General features: G+C 31.3%; 1 long non-coding RNA gene across 1 annotated transcript; it reads right to left on the bottom strand.

Moving 5' to 3' along the window:
- Positions 1-240: 240 nt before the first annotated feature.
- Positions 241-7957, bottom strand: LOC123270366. Its single transcript, XR_006510582.1, has 3 exons — positions 7948-7957; positions 1181-1189; positions 241-358 (listed from the first exon to the last, which is right to left on the bottom strand). It is a non-coding gene; the product is annotated as an uncharacterized LOC123270366 (long non-coding RNA).
- Between the last annotated feature and the right edge of the window lie 5659 nt (positions 7958-13616).

Below are 13616 nucleotides of genomic sequence, written 5' to 3'. Positions count from 1 at the left end.
TTTTACTGTAAAACTGAATAAGTTTTATCAACTCTTAATAACCCTTTGGAAAAGTCCCAAATTGCAGGGAAAATTTGACTTTTTAAGAATTTTTTCAGAGAATTATTTCCACAAGGATTCCAAGAAGTTTCAATAAATCTGAATAACTCTTCTGGCCAAGTCCCAAATCTTGCAAAAAATCTGATTTTCTAAGTTCAATGAAGAGTTTTTCTGACTTAAGGTAGTACTACCGTTACCACAAGAGTCAAATCCCAAAACCTAAACTTATTTGAATAACGTAGTAGATTTCCCTATACTAAATCACGTTGGAGAAAGAGAGACAGAGATAAATTTTGAATGTTTTTTATTAATAAATATTCTCTTATTCTTGGAAACCATACTGATTGTTATTAAATATGTTCTAGATGTTATTTTCTCTCGTTGTCTTGATTTTTATAAGAATCTGAACGTCCAGTTTTGTGAAATAAAATAAAGTCTGTGATTTTCCATAAGGATCAATGGTAAAAGCAAAAATATGTAGATACTAATATCTTTTTTTCAGGACTTGCCAGGCTTCCAAAAATTTTACTGCTCAATTATGATATTATAAAGTACCAATATGCCAAATTTCATTAAATTCTGAACGTCAATTCTAAAACCGGTAGTACTACCTTAATAAGACTTTTTCGGACTTTTTAAGAAAGTAAAAAACTTTATGAACTATTATTCGTACTCATTAAAATTTTTTCAGTTATTTCGGAAAATTTTTCCACAAGGGTTAGTTTAAATTTTTCAATTTGTCTATTATTGATATGTTAAAAACTTGTTTAATTTAAAATTTTTTAAATGTCTCGAATAAAAAAATTATAATTTAATGAGATTATTTTCTTTATAATACCTTATATTTTTACTTAAAATTATTTATTTTAATTATTTTGAGTAAAATAGTTAGATTTTACGCTAAAATTAGTTAAAAAATTAATTTCTTTAATACCAATAAACGATTTATTGAGTATCAATAAATAATTTGTTAAGTACTACTAAATATTTATTTGGTGGAAATAAATGGGCTTCAATAAATGATTTAGTAACTATTACTGAATCTTATTGAATAGAACTGAATCCTTTGATCAGTGTAGTTACTATTTATTTTTATTTTATTTATTTACTTCCCAAAAAGATAGATATACAAAAATCGTACATATAAATCCTAAAGAGGAAACACAATGTTCCCTGTGCATAGGTTCGGGAAGAGTTAATAGGCATATATGGTTAATTTATCATATGTGCCTATTTAACAAAATATACTTAGTATTGAAAAATTTGTACATTATTTATAATAGAAAAATATAAAGCGAATACATAGAATAGCACCAGAAACGTGCAAGTTTTGTAAAAATTATAATTATTATTCTTCATACGATTAAATATTATTATTACGACTAGCGCAAGTGACATATCTTTTATTCGGTTGCTAGTTGTTTCTGACTGAACGTCAACCATATTTTAATATTATTTTTAGTTTTTTTAGTAAATGTATGTGTATTCTTTATTTCATTCGGTAGCTTATTAAAATATTTAATTGCAGTATACAGTGGACTGCTTTGAAATTTAGTCTTCGTTATTTTAGGTCCTTGGATTATTTTGTACCTAGATCTACCTTCATAATTATTATATTTATATAAGCACGTACTAAAGAATTTAGTCAAACTACAAAGTACATATTGCTGTTTAATGTTTAATATATATTTGTACTCTACTCTAATTTTTTTTAGAATTCGTTCTTGTACAGTAAAAAGTGGTATGATAGAGTTTTTATACGCACCACCCCACGCTATAATACCGTAGTTGATGACGCTTTCAAATAACGAATGGTATAGCATTTTCAGTACTCTACGTTCCATAAAAAGACTCAGTTTATATACAAGAAATTGAAAAAATTTAATTTTTTTAACGGTCTCCTGAATATGTATATCCCATTTCAAACAACTATCAATATAAATTCCTAAATATTTACAGCTATCAACTTTTCTTATTATTTCATTATTTATTCTAATTACAGTCTTTGGAATAGAATCACTATAACAAGAGAAAGTTAAATACACAGTTTTCCCCACATTTAGTGTTAATTGGTTATTTTTTAGCCAACTGTGGACAATTTTCAAGACTTCGTTCATATCTCTTTGCACTACGTCCCAATTATCTCCCGCACACAGTATAGCAGTATCATCAGCATATGATAGAAGGTATTTTTGGTCTACAGCTCGAAAAATGTCATTAATATATAATAAAAACAATAGGGGGCCGAGTATTGTTCCTTGTGGGACACCGATTCTTACATTTTCATGTTTACTGTAAACTCCCTTATATTTTACTGTCTGTACTCTATTTTCTAAATAATCTTTCATCAATTTATTAGCAACACCCCTTACGCCGTATCTTTCTAGTTTGTTCAGCAATATGTCATGATTTACAGTATCAAATGCCTTATATTTTGAATAAGATCAGCATGAGCATCACTTGTGCTCTTGTTTTTTAAGAAACCAAATTGTCACTATAAAAATGAATATTTAAAAAAATTTTATTGTTATCAATTCTCGAATCTTTTTCAACTTTGAATAAAAATCAATAAAAATTGTTGACAAAAATGCACGTCGATGTTGACACGAATTATCAATATAACATTAAAATCTTAACACCATTTTACCCCCATCTTTCTTAATTTCCGTCACGTTTCACAATAACTATAAAAATTGTTGCACTGAAAAATGAAAAAAATCTCATACCTTCCCTTAGAGCTTCTGATCTTCAGTTTGATATTTTGGTTGAAGTTAGCTGACAGAAATGATAATAAATTGAATTAAATTACATAAAGTTTTATTCAAAGTTGATTAAGATCCATTTTCGGATCGGAGTTTCTAAGACGGCTCAAGCATGAGATTATACAGCGACTCAAACTTTACGTTTAATCTTAGCGATCTCCTATACAACATTGTAGCTATATATATCGAAATAGATTTTAAGCTTGATTGATTTACTCTGTACACTTGCTACTTGCTCCTAAAATTTGATACATCCGTCGTACCGCTCACGGATTTATATCTCATAACTTATTTTAAATTGATAAATTTAATTAATATTTAAAAATATGAAAAAGTGATCAAGACTATACCAAACCCGTTACTACCCAAACCTGGTACTACCGTTACCACAAGAGTTAAATCATAAAACCTAACCTTATTTGATTAACGTAGTAGATTTCCCTATACTAAATCACGTTGGAGAATAAGAGACAGAGATAAATTTTGAATGATTTTATTAATAAATATTCTCATATTCTTGGAAACCATACTGATTATTATTAAATATGTTCTAGATGTTATTTTCTCTCGTTGTCTTGATTTTTATAAGAATCTGAACGTCCAGTTTTGTGAAATAAAATAAAGTCTGTGATTCTCCATAAGGATCAATGGTAAAAGCAAAAATATGTAGATATTAATATCTTTTTTTCAGGACTTGCTCAGGTTCCAAAAATTTTACTGCTTAATTATGATATTATAAAGTACCAATATGCCAAATTTCATTAAATTCTGAACGTCAATTCTAAAACCGGTAGTACTACCTTAGTGTATACTTTATAAAACAAAAAAAATCCGATCCCCAAATTCCTTTATTATGCCAGCCAAAAAAATTCTCGAAAATCACCTATTTTTTCGACTCTCACAGTGGCTATCCCCCTTAAGTTAAAGCGACACTTAATTCGGTAGTTTTTCGATAAAACTCAGTAAATTAGCACATGCAAATAATCCAGCAATAAAAATAAAACTCGAAATTACACTAATCTCTTTAAATACAAATGGCTTACTGTACCGTAAATATAAAGAAGGGTTTTGTTTTTTGTATCGGTTAAGTTTTATCAGCAAAAAATGGAATACCCAATCACTAGACGGTAATCGGATTCGTATTTACGAAACAACTCCGATATAAATTGAAACGATCTCATCTCATACCCCATCGTATCAAACTAAAATGTAATAACAGCGTTCAGTGTACAGTGCTATATACAATATAGTGCAACCCTGTAACAACACTTTTAATGGAAAATCCAATCTTGACTCTTGAATCTCGATTCTCAAACAGAAGTATATAATCTTTCAACCTTTCTCCTTCCTTTTCGAGTCTTTTGTCTTGCCGCCGGTGGTTTTTGATTCAAAGACGGAACTCTCAGGTGAATTCACCAAAACTCGATGTGTTTTTTATGTTTCAAATAATATATTTATTATTTAAGTGTGGAGGTTTATTAATAAATTCAGACCGACCTACATTTATGCTGATGTACATAGATTGGTGGAGGTAAGTACACACTTGTGTGACGTACCGAGTACAGTGTGCTGTACTGTATATTCGTACCTGGCAGTGTTGTTTTTTCCGATAAGACTCACGACGACCGAGTAGTACAAGAAGTACGTCGAGAGTAAGGAACGAAGAAAGGCTGAAGGGGTTGAGAAGCTTTTAGAGTTAAGGTGATCGTTCAATGTCTGCCCTACATAATCACAACGAATCCAATTATACGGCAATTCTGATACGAGAAATTATTTTTCAAAATTACTTCTAAAGATTTTTCATTAAACTCTCTCGTTTAATATTATATTTTTGGCTAAATTATTAGAGATACGAAAAAATTATAAGGAACATTTTTTGTAGGAAATTTAATTTTCTACCAAAAAGTCCATGTCAATTTTTCTAGAGCTCTAGCAATTTAGCCGGAAATCGAATCGAATGTTGAAAATAAAAATGGTTGATGAAAAATATTGGTTTCTAAAGTTTATAATGGGAATCCTGGGCTAAATATTAAAGATGTAAAAAAATTATAGGAATATTTTTTTGTAAGAAATTTGATTCTCTTATAGCAAATATAATCGAGATTATACTAAATTATTTTTAGATTATACTCAGTGTAATAACCGATTTTACCAAGTAATTTTTCTGGTTATACCGCGTAAGATTACACTTGATACACGAAAAGAACAAAATGACACTGGATATCCTCTCATATTATACTCAGTGATATCTGTGGTGAAAAAAAATTTCAGATAATAGCAAATATAATCCAGATTATACTAAATGATTTTTGGATTATACTCAGTGTAATCTCCGATTTTCCCCCGTTATTTTTCTGGTTATACCGTGTAAGATTACACTGGATATAATCCAAAAAAATATCCCGTATAATTTGAATTATACTCGATAGAAATTCGGATTATACTCACGATAACTCCGCCATAATAATTGGTATAGCACAAAACAAAAATTAAAAAATGAAATATTAGCAATATAAAACTCAAGCGTGACTATGAACAGGTTAGATCTTACTGTCACAAGTATAAACGTAACAACATACGTCTTGTACACTATTTTTACATACCTTGTAATTGTAATAATTATAACGGCAAAAAAATATAAATGGTCACACACTAATGTAATTCACCGATTTTATTTTATTAATGTTCAATATGCTGATTGACTATAACTCACAAATTGTAAACAACACTTTACACGCATGGCTAGAAAAAAATGGCAGAATTATCGTGGGTATAATCCAAGTTTCTACCAAGTATAATTCAAATTATACGGGATATTTTTTCGGATTATATCCAGTGTAATTTTGCGCGGTATAACCAGAAAAATTACTGGGTGAAATCGGATATTACACTGATTATAATCCAAAAATAATTTAGTATAATCTGGATTATATTTGCTATTATCTGAAATTTTTTTTCACCACAAATATCACTGAGTACAATATGAGAGGATATCTAATGTCATTTTGTTCTTTCCGTGTAGTATGAAAATAGTAACTGCAAATATGAAACTGAAATTGTAGCATAAATATTCAAGATACAAAAAAATTGTAAAAAAACTTTTTTGTAGATAATTTGATTTTGTACAAAAAAGGTCTTAATCAATTTGAATGTATCTCTTACCACTTAGCCGTAAATCTAGAAGGAAAATTTTTCGTATTTTTAAGTTCTCATTCAAACGCTGCATTGAATTTTATAATACTATAAAAGGTATGAGAAGATGAATAAATATATAGAAATTGAATTGAAACGTAGGTTTTGGTTACACTTTGAGAAGTTATAGAAGCATTAAATTCCTGTAGATACTTTTGGATTCACCTTATATTCCAGGTGCACTTCACTGGATTTCGATTCTTATAAAAATCAACGTACTCGTAAAAATACAATTGACTGAGCTTGTTCTCGGTGAGATGTTGGAAAAGGATTTTCACCTCACATATAACTCCCTTTTATCACCGGAAAGAGTATATCACTCTCGCTATATAGAAAACATTATAATGCCGGGAAATATATATTGGAATTGTTTCAGCCATTCGGGCGTGAATTAACGCGACAGGAGACTTACGCCCTGCAAATACCAATCACATTTCAGCCCCGATTTTTATTTTATTTTTTTTTTTTTTTCATCATCCATTACGTTTCTTTACTCATTGAAAAATAATAATCCGAGGGTGAATGTACCTGGGGGCGAAATATCTCCAAGAATTGTAATTATATTTATTTTTATTGCTAAAGTTCTAAGCTTAATTTACATTTCTCCAAAGTAGAAACTTTTATTTATGGCTTTTTTTTAAGAACTTTCACCTAATTTTAAATCATTCTTTTTTTTAATATAAAGTACACCCTCGTACTTGATATTAATCAACTTTTAATAAATTGTTTTTACCCATCTCACCGTTGAAATATATAAAATCATTCATCATTTTACGAAGAATTTTTTGGGTTTTAATAATGATTTATTTTATTCACGGATAAAAATCAATTTTATCGGGATTTTTAAAAAAGTTTTAGAATTCCGGCTAATTGATAGGATCTAGAGAAAAAATGATAAAGATCTTTTTAGTAAATAACTAAACTTCTTACAAAAAAGGTCTATTATGAATTCTTGTATTTTCTATATTTTAGTAAGAATTTGAACTCCAAAATTTTTTGATTTTTCTCTTAAAATTGTTGGGTAAAATATGGTTTATCTTGTTTAAAAATAGTATTTGGGGTTGTTTGAATTAGTAAAATTCTTAAATGTTAAAATTTTTATCTTAATCCTCTTTGATTCATTTTCTCGATTCTCACCGTGAATTTATTGACTTAATTATTCCAAAATATTTCGAAGCAAGAGTCTGATTTTCTCGACAATATTTTTCTCAAACCAAATATTCTTTTTTTCGGTGCAAGTATGTTTCTTAATCTATGGTGTCAAATTTTGATTGATAAAAAAAAAGAACAAGATTAGTGAAAATTTATGAATTTTTTGGGAGATTCAAATTCTGGCCTTTAATAGTGAATTAATTTTTTCAGAAATGAAAACTAGTTGATTAAAAAGAAATATATCTAATTTATTTTTATTGTTGGTTGATTTTTATTTCAGTGACAAGTTTATTTATTAAATAAACCAAAAAAATTTGAAAAACAGAATTTTAAGAATACAAAATTTTACTTGAATCCGTTCTAAAAGTTATTTGACACTTATTTGCTGATGAGATAGAAATTTTAAAAAATTGGAGGACTGTTGCTGATGTTCATTTATTATTATTATTGTGAGTAAGCTATTAGAAACATGAGATCATTGATAAGGACCTTTTTGGTAAATAATTAAGTTTTCTACAAAAAAAGTCTATCGTTAATTCTTGTATCTCCTATATTATAGCAAGAATTTGAACTCCAAAATTTTTTAATTTTATTTCTTAAAATTGTTGGGTAAAATATGGTTTGTCTTGTTTAAAAATAATATTTGGGGTTGTTTAAATTATTAAAATTCTTAAATATTCAAATTTTTATCTTAATTGTCTTTGATTCATTTTCTCGATTCTCACCGCGAATTTATTGACTTAATTATTCCAAAATATTTCGAAGCAAGAGTCTGATTTTCTCGACAATATTTTTCTCAAACTAAATATTTTTTTTTTCGGTGCAAGTATATTCCCAAAGCTTACTATTAAACGGTGACTAAAAACTGTCTCGATAGCAACCTTGGTACTTGTACCGAAATTGGCGCCCAAAAGTAGAACTAACCCAGCCTAAGAAGCTTTAATCACAAAATAACTAATATTGACTCCCAATAGTTATTTTTAGGTCCTCGTCCCAATTTTTGACAAGGGTATGCTAATTATTCTGCCAACTAAAAATTCCGCAAATTCTTCATTAATTCAAACTTAATGTCTCTAAACAAAAAGTCAAATTTTCTCAATAATATTTTTCGTTCCAAAAAATTTATTTAGAACAAAAAAGAATAAAAAATATCATCATTTCTAAGGCTTCGATTCCAAAAAAAAACTTCAGAAAACTTTACACAAGCTGGAGAACCGGAACAAGCAAATCACGAGCTTTTAAGTGACCGGAAGCGTTTGGGGTTTTCCTCTCTCGAACGATGCCAAAATTCAGTCCTCACATTTCGACCGCTTGGCCTTTATTAGTTTTCACTACAGTATACTTTCTACACTCAGTAATAACATACACTACCACTAATACCGGGAGTTTCTCTGTGTGTAAAAGCTTCTAGTGAAGTTATATACATAGTATATTGTGCCGAAGAACCTTCAGACGTGACCAGAGTACTTGACACTTAACATTTAGCCGCTGTTATGTTAAGTGACGGGGAAAAATTTATTCTATCAAATGAATAAAGTGTCTGCGATTTCCTGTTACAGAAATAAATTTTTATTAAAAATTACCGTTTAAATTACTGGGATAAAGAGACATTTCATACTTCCTGATTTATTTACAACTATATTTTGATACAATATATTTTCTGTAGACTGGTTAATACTATAAATCTGAATTTTTTATTGGCTGTCCAGTCTATTGCACGAATTTTTTTTAACTAATTATTTATCTAATAATTTATAATATCGTTCGCCTGTATTCCCTACAGGCATAAACGATTTCAAAATTCGTATGTTAGCATTTAGCAGGCTTATTACATTCGGCGATTTTGTGTCCCTCTTCTCCACATTTAATGCAAAGTTTGGAGCGGTCGACTTCACTTGTGCACTGAACCGCACGGTGTCCAAAATGCCAGCATTTATAGCATCGGACTGGTCTTAGTACTGTTCTAATACGACAATTGGTCCAGCTGATCCTAATCTTGCCGTGTTCTCCTACCACTTTCTGCGCTACCGTTGCTGCCAGAGTCACCGACGCAATTTGTGTTCTGCTACGTAAGACCTTACGAATTTTAATGGCCTCTACTGTTATACCACAATCGTTTCCAGTTGCCTCTTGTAAAGCTGTTAGAATGTCATCTTTAGTTGTAGTATCGTCAATATCGCGAATTTCCAGGTCTTCTTCAGGTCCTGTACTAATGACATTTGCGTCCTCCTTAAGTATTCCCGCGATAGTCTTCTGCAGGTCTTTACCTCTATCACTACTGCCTTTCGACAGCGTGATGAGAATGTTCCCTGTCGTGATCCTGCGTATCTTCTCGACTGTGTTGCGGACCTGATCCGGGCGAACGTCCGCCTTGATCCGTGTAAGTATTTTAGAATACTTATCTTTGTTCGCTGGACGGATAATAAGTGCCTCCGGTCTCGTTGCTGTTCTTCTTGGCTTCTGGTTCGGCTTCGGTGGAGGCACCAGAGGTTTTTCTGGGGGCAGTTTCCTGCGCTCCTTCTTCTTGTCCTTTCTGCACCTTTTCCCAGTCTGGCTTCTTGTTCTGTTCACCAGAGTTTTGTGGAAGATCCTTAACCACTTCCTGCTTCTTGATGGGATGACCAGGTCCAAGGTCTTTCAGCTTCTTGGGAGTATGAAAAGCTCCGCCTTCGGGAGAACGAATTTTTCTTTTCAACTTCCTCAGTTGCGGCAGTCTTGGTCAAAGGATTCAGTCTCTGCCGTTGTGATAGTTTCACTTTCTTCTTCAGTGACTGATTCTCCGTCACCTTCGGCTCCAATGTCCATCGCTTCTTCAACAACCACTTGACTGTTTCTCTCCGATGTAGCACAAGGGGTGCGGTGTAATGATGAGCGCCATTCTTCGTCCAGTTTTTTGAAACGTTGAAGTGCGTTCGCTACACTAGTCGTCTTCTTTTTTATCTCCTTGTGGATGTTGACCTTTGACTGAACGAAAACATTTAACTCGCTGGTCAGTTTCTCTAGGCATTCCAACGATTGTGACCGCTTCATTTCAGCGCTCGTTTCAATCGCTGCTTGTTGGGCATGTAGCCCGTTTCCACTCTTGTTTATTTCCTGTGGGTTACTCATACTTTTTTGATTTACCAGCGCATCGTACGGAGTAGAGCGGGTTGTCATAGCTAGGAACGGGTGTACTCTCGGAGATAGTACTCCTACCCCAGTTCCCTGAGGCCTAGCCGACACTTAGCCAGTCCCGGAATACTCGGACGGACTAGACTCGCTTGGAGCGGTGAAGATTACGATCTCTAACACTCACTGCGTACTTCCTGATCAAGGCCCGAAGTGGCTGGCTCCTGATCCACTGCTGCAACTTTCACCTCGGCAGAGCAAGCTCACATCAGCCGTGGCCTGCATCGTCGGAAACTACGATACAGGTTCCGGACACTCCCAGTGAGTTACAGCAGGAACCAATCGTCTTGCTAGGTCAGTTAGTGTGACCAACCCATTAAAGGGGAGTTTTGTCCACGGGAGCTTATTTTGTTTGGTTATTTTGCTTGACTCCTACCCGCTGTACCTCATCAACTAAGAGATTGTGTCATCCAAGGACAGCGAGCGTTCTCCCATCCGCTCGGGGAGACGCGCCCGGTAGCAGTATCTCTTCTGCCCCGAGTGTATGTATGTGTGTGTGTGTGTGTGTAACCATTTTATAACTTTTGAACGGCTTGACCGATTTCATCGCGGTTGGTGCCATTCGAAAAGGCTTGACCAAACTTAGATTTTGAATACACTTTGAATCGATTCGGACCGGTAAATTTTGAAAAATCTCAAAAAAACTACAAATAAAAAATTTTTGAAATGTGGTTTTTTTGGAATTACTTTTAAATGGCTTCACCGATCAATCCCAAAATCTACTCAGCTTTTAAGATAAAAAAACCACGTCGATCACCGCAAACCCGGTCAAAATCGGTTGATTCGTTCGTGAGTTATCGTTGTCGAAAAAAAACCGAAAAAATTGTTTTTTCGGAATTACTTCGAGATTCCTGGCTCGATCGATTTAAACTTGAACATTCTTCATGGAGCTTTATTTAAAAACTGCGTCAAATACCGCCAACCGCTTGAAAATCGGTTCATTTATTCAAAAGTTATTGCCATTTGAAAATTCAAAAAATCGTGTTTTATTAAACTGCTATTAGAGTTTTGAGCTCGAAGAGCTCAAAAACGTAATGTGTAATTTTGAGCACTTAAGTACAAAATAAGCGGGAAGTTGCAGGAATGGTCTTCAGGGTCAACCATCGTCCTAATTTTTTTATTTTTATTTTTTTTTTTTCACCTAAAACTAAATTTAATTGATGTAAACCTAATGTATAAAGCCAAATAGCATTTGAATAAATAAATAAATAAATAAATTCAATTTTATCCAATTAGTTAAATATTATTTGTTAAAATGTACTTTAATGATATTTCGAATTTTCAGTTTACTTTTACCCATTATTCTATATAAATATATTTTCAAGTGAAAGAACTGAAAAAAATAAATTAAATCTAAAAATTTAATTAAACATTAAATGCTATTGAACTAAAATCTAGTTTTTAAAAAATATAAATCCGATAAAATTAATAATAATAATATTCCATTGATAATAATATGTCCGATAATAATTATATTTCATGTGCGAAGTAAGCTGGATTGGAATTTTTTGTTATTATACGAGTCCGGTAAATTTGACTGACAAACTTTAAAAAGTATTACTGTAATAACTCAAGAAGAAAAGAAGAAGAAGAAGAGAAAGAAGAAGCGATTGAACATCTTATTTTCTCATAAAAAATAACGCGATAAAGTAGGAAAAGAAGTGCATCGACTTTGTGAAAATTGAATTTTTCAAGACTGTCATGCTTTCCTGTAAAATCAAGTTATATAGCCGCTAAGTGCGGGTGAGTGCATAACACTGACACTCGATAAAATGAATACCGCCATCGCTCTGAGAAAAATAGTGAAAAAAATATTATTAAAAAAAAATTCGGTACTTTAAATAGAGATTATATTTTAATAAAATTCCAGTAACTAGCAAAAATAAACTTTTTCATTAGTCAGTTTTTTAACCCCAAGAGGGAAATTGAAAAAAAGAAGGAGATGAAGCGGGCAGGGAAAAAACAAAAGATTTTATGCAATGTATTTGCGGGTAGTTTGCTGTTACATGAAAATGAAAAAAGAGACGGATCGAAAAGTGAAAAACATGAATGACGGGACAGAATGAGGGACAAGAGTGGCTGGAGATAAAGTCACCGAACCGAAGAGAAAGATCGCCTGCGGGCAACTGAGGTGTGATAACAATGAAGTCCAATAAAGTGGAACTAACATGTAATATTTGGGGCGAGATTACTAGGCCATTGTTTTTAAATAGTAAAAAATATCTTTTTGGTTTTGGTTTATTTCTATTACGATGTATGCTGGTATTTTTTTTTTATTTCTCCAAACGGGTTATTTTTCAGTTTTGGTATTTACAGTATTTTTCAGTATTTTTTAAATTTATTTTTGAATAGGGAAAAAGTTTTTTAAGGCAAATAAAAAATTTTGGGTTAAACCTCTTTTTGAAATTTCTTGTGAATTTTTTTTTTTTATTTTGATCAATAAATATTGGAGAGAAAAATTATTAAAAATTAATCGATTAACATCGAGTTTCTGAAAATTATTAGTTTTAGTGAATTTCAATCGGTATTTGGGATTAAAAAAAATTTTTTTGAAAAAAATAAAAAATATTACGTCAAAGTAAATGAAATTTTGCGTAAAATCACGTATAATTATTTGAATTTTGATCATTAATTAGTGGAGAAAAAAATTACTAATGACTAATATATAAATATCAAATTTTGAATCATTATTAATTTTAATAGATTTAAATCAGGATTTGGACTCAAAAAAAAATTTTTTCTCAGAAAATAAAGAATTTTTGTTAAAGTTCATGAAATTTTTCGTAAAATCATGTATGACTTTTTGAATTTCGGTCATTTAATAGTGGAGAAAAAAATTAATAAAGACTAATATATAATTATCAAATTTTCGATCATTATTGAATTAATGCATTTAAATCAGGATTTGGACTCAAAAAAAATTTTTTTCTAAGAAAATAAAAAATTTCTATTAAAGTTTATGAAATTTTTCGTAAAATCATGTGACTTTTTTTATTTTTTTTTTTTTTTTTTTTTTTATTAATTATCATTTAGAGCCGGTTTTAACTGCTGTGGTCATATCGCCGACTTTAACTGTTGGGAGTGGTACGTTGGGGTCTTTTTTGGGTTGTGTAAATCTTAACCTACGCGGAAAGGGCCGAATATCAACCAAGTTGGTTTCCAAGACCAGCTTGGGATTCGAACCCACGCCTGGCCGGTAAGTTAGTCTGAGTTCTCTATAGGCCATGCGCCTTAGACGACTCAGCTAACGTCACCGGTTTTTTTTTATTTTAATCAATAAATATTGAAGAAAAAAACTACTAA

This window comes from Cotesia glomerata, linkage group LG8, assembly GCF_020080835.1.
Source record: "Cotesia glomerata isolate CgM1 linkage group LG8, MPM_Cglom_v2.3, whole genome shotgun sequence".
NCBI lineage: Eukaryota > Metazoa > Arthropoda > Insecta > Hymenoptera > Braconidae > Cotesia > Cotesia glomerata.
Note: the sequence above shows the minus strand (reverse complement) of the source record. Positions and strands in the feature narration are given on the sequence as shown.